Source organism: Sinocyclocheilus rhinocerous, unplaced genomic scaffold (genome assembly GCF_001515625.1).
Source record: "Sinocyclocheilus rhinocerous isolate Xijiao unplaced genomic scaffold, SAMN03320098_v1.1 scaffold62, whole genome shotgun sequence".
NCBI lineage: Eukaryota > Metazoa > Chordata > Actinopteri > Cypriniformes > Cyprinidae > Sinocyclocheilus > Sinocyclocheilus rhinocerous.
Genome location: NW_015656585.1, coordinates 2,643,877 through 2,647,551, shown reverse-complemented (window position 1 = coordinate 2,647,551; position 3,675 = coordinate 2,643,877). Strand labels below are relative to the sequence as shown.

Genomic DNA, 3,675 nt, shown 5'->3' with positions numbered 1-3,675 from the left:
GTGCATCATTATATTGGATCCGTGCATTCGGTCTTAAAGGGGCAGCAGCCTATAAATACCTGCTGTTTTAGCGCCACCTGCTGTCAGAGAGTGACATTTGCGTCTTTCAACTCGTTTGCTGTTTTTGTTTTGTTCAGATTTTTTATGTAGTATCACAAAGCTAAAGTCATACCATTTTGTTTTTGTTTCAAATTTAAAAATTTTACAATCTGAATAACATGTATGCAGCATCTTTGTTTAGATTGTGATTAAAAAACACAGGCAAAACCTTAGTTTACTTGTGTAACGAAGGCCAGCGAGTAGGTGCTGTGCAGGTAAACCTCCCTCCCCTGATCTCAAGAGACGCACTAATGACTGACACATTCTTTAGCCTCCTTGTTAGTGCGTCCGCCTCCCATGCCGGGGACCCGGGTTTGAGACCCACTCGGAACAAGAACGAGGTGCGGTGGTGAGGACCCGGGAGAGAGGGGTTACACTTGCATGGAGACATTTATTTGTATTATGTATTTATTTGATTTGGGATTTGTTTTAAAATTTCAAGTTAGTATATTGTTTGACATTTTCAATTTCACAAAGTAATGTGCAGCCTTTTAGTCTTAGAAATAACAAAAGGACACTTTTTGTCTTAAATCTCATTTTGTTAAAAAAGAAATTGTGAGAAAATTGTATTGTGAAATCAGTATCGTGAATCATATCACATCGTGAGTTGAGTGAATCGTTACATCCCTATATGCTACTAGTTTTTGCTGTGGTATCGAAGTAGTAAATTGTTCTTTAAATAATAAGTGTTACTTAAATAATAAAGAACCATGTTTTTTTGCTCATCTGAAAAATCTGGATCTGTGACTCAAAATGTGATATGATAATGTAATATAATCCGAACCGTGAGATTTGTGATCCATTGCACCCCTACTCTCTTGACTTGTTATTTGAAGAAAAAATACAATATCTTTTATTCGGGCTAGTTAAATTCATTTTTGTGCTACCAAAATCTGAAAAAATTCCTGCCCGAATGGCTACCAGGGATTTTGAAATTTTGCATGCCCTGGAGTCACCACAATTTCAATGGTTTATTCAAATCATACCAAGAGGTCAAGGTTTAGTTAGTCTGGGCTAGTTAGACCCTGCTGGGATGTGCCATAACTACACCATTGTGGAGGTAAAAAACATCTTTCTACAATGACAGCATACTATTGTTTTTATGTGTGTAAATTTCAAATATTTAATGACATTAGTAGTTTTGCTTGTAATTTGTTGTGGGACACTTAAAAATGTGAGGGTGTTAAAGACGTACATTTTTTTTTTTATTGCTTGCTTGGCCTATTATTTTCTTTAAAGAATCTTTAAGTAGATTATTATAAGGGGATTGCTTTGACACTATCAAAAAAGCAAAAAAATGGGCAGGTTTATACTAGACAGCATTCAATGACATTTCACAAGATATTATTTGATTGGTGTTCTATTTATATGTTTCATATGTTCTATGAAAATGTTCTATTTATATTAAGGTTTAAGTACTGTATGGTGATCATGTGAAATACAATTCATACACTGTTTTTACACTTCTTAAAAAATGTACAGACATTTCCATTAACCATAAAACATTGCAGTGAAGTGCAAAATTCAAAATGCAGGTAAAACACATGTACAAATAAATACTGAATATTTGTTCATATTAATACAGTAAATTGTGTCCTATTTTTACCGCTTTCATTGATTATTATTTAATTTTTTACAGTGTAGGGTCTTCAAAATACTAGGACAGATGGCCATCATATAAAATACTTAACACAATATAAAATCGAATTTGACAATAATTTGACTTGTAAACATTAATCTAAATCCAAACACATGCTCCTATATCCTAATCTAGGTATTTCCCAATTTTTTTCTCAGCCAAATCCACAAACAATGCCTAACACCACATCTGCAATGATCATGGACCTCTGATGTTGGTTAATGGTCATATGACATGCAAGTAACAAACATAGTTTGTTTTATTTTGTTTTGTTTGTATGATTTATTTTTATATTTTTATGGTCTAAATTATAATCTTTTAAATGAGAAGTTTTTCTTCCACTCACGAACCCCTTGTGGTTCGGGGATCCCTTTTGGCCCATACTATCTCGATGCACTTTTAATTGTGGCTTTGAGTTTAATCACATGCCATATTTCAATCTTGTGCACATTCCTGTGAAGTTTTAATAAATTGTGTTAAATTAATTCACCTAAACTCTTTCTATTTTTGCCCGGTTTTATTTGTGTTTAGCTTTTCTCTTGACCTTGGAGCCTGACTGTTGCGAGAAGAAACCCCACCAGCCCCAAATACTTATTCCCTCAATTTAACAGCAGACCGAGGTGTTTCTCCAGCATCATCGGATCAATGAAAAGTAAATAGCCTCCACTTCTTGTTTCACAGTGCCGTATTGATCTTTCCTCAGCTTTGGCTTCCCCTGCTTCCCTGGCGTCTTATGTCTTTCAGCCCCAGGGACGATGCTGATTGCCAAAGATTGGACAAGCTAACAAGCGCATGATGAGGAACCAGTTGGTTCTTCTTGCTTTCTCTCAGTTTTCGGAGGTCTTTGGGACAGGCACACACAAAAGAGAAGCTGATCCGTGGATGTATTCTGTCATTTTTTTGGAGGCTGCTTTTTCTTCCTTGTTTTGACTTGGTTCAACTTGACAGGTGCTTTTAAGGATATTTCGGGGTCCAAAAATGAGTGGAATACCAGGAAATCAATGAAAGGATGTATTCATGGATCGGAGCTGGTGGACAAAATTTTAACTCCCTTTCTGTTCAAGTCACTGACTCATTTATCAGAGTCTTCCATCACAAAGGTGGCCTATTGAGATCGACACACTTTGGTTTTTCCGTTACATGTGGGTGAGTCTTAACGTTTTCGTTGGATCCATCTTATCCCATATATGATTAGCGATTGGTGAGAGACACAGAGAGGGAGGGACAATTCAAACACCCAACTCACCCTCTAGTCTAAAATAAGTGTGGTTCTAGTGGAATTTTCCCACATAAAAAATATTAAATAAATACTAAATTAAGCACTGCGCTCGTATGAAAATTCTTGAAAGAAATTAATCAAAAGACGTCAAATAAACGTTCTTCTGAACTTTCTTTTGATCAGTGTCCTGAAAAGAATGCATCATGGTTTCCACAAAAATATTAAGCAACACAACCGTTTTCAACATTAATAATAATATAAAATGTTTCTTGATCACCAAATCAGCATATTAGAATGATTTCTGAAGGATCATGTGATACTGAAAACTGCAGTAATGTCTGAAGAAAAAATTGAGCTATAATACAGTATATTAAAATGGAAAACACTTACTATAAATCATAATATTTCACAATATCAGTTTTTTTTATAATCAAATCAAATAAGAGCAGACTTGGTGAGCATAAGAGACATTAAAAACATTTTAAAAAGTCTTACCGACCCCCAAACTTTTCAATGGTGGTGTATTTACTATTTACTGCATGGAAAATTGTGTAAAACAAGCTTGTTGCCAAACATCTCTGTGTTTAATCAATTAGAGACCTTTTAAATACCTTTTTATTAGAGATTCTTTACATTGAATTTGTTTACTAAATATTTTAGTTACTTGTGATGGAAAATGAGTACTATTTATTCCAATCCCCCCCCCCCCCAACCGCCC

At 34.9% G+C, this 3,675-nt stretch overlaps 1 long non-coding RNA gene across 1 annotated transcript in view; it reads left to right on the top strand.

Annotated features, from left to right (window-relative positions):
• The window catches only part of LOC107720228 (uncharacterized), a 19,964-nt gene extending 16,904 nt beyond the window's left edge, over nucleotides 1–3,060 (top strand). Inside the window, exons 3-4 of the long non-coding RNA XR_001637594.1 lie at nucleotides 2,270–2,390; nucleotides 2,483–3,060. This is a non-coding gene — a long non-coding RNA (uncharacterized LOC107720228). The remainder of the gene's footprint in view (nucleotides 1–2,269; nucleotides 2,391–2,482) is intronic.
• The last annotated feature ends 615 nt before the right edge of the window (nucleotides 3,061–3,675 follow it).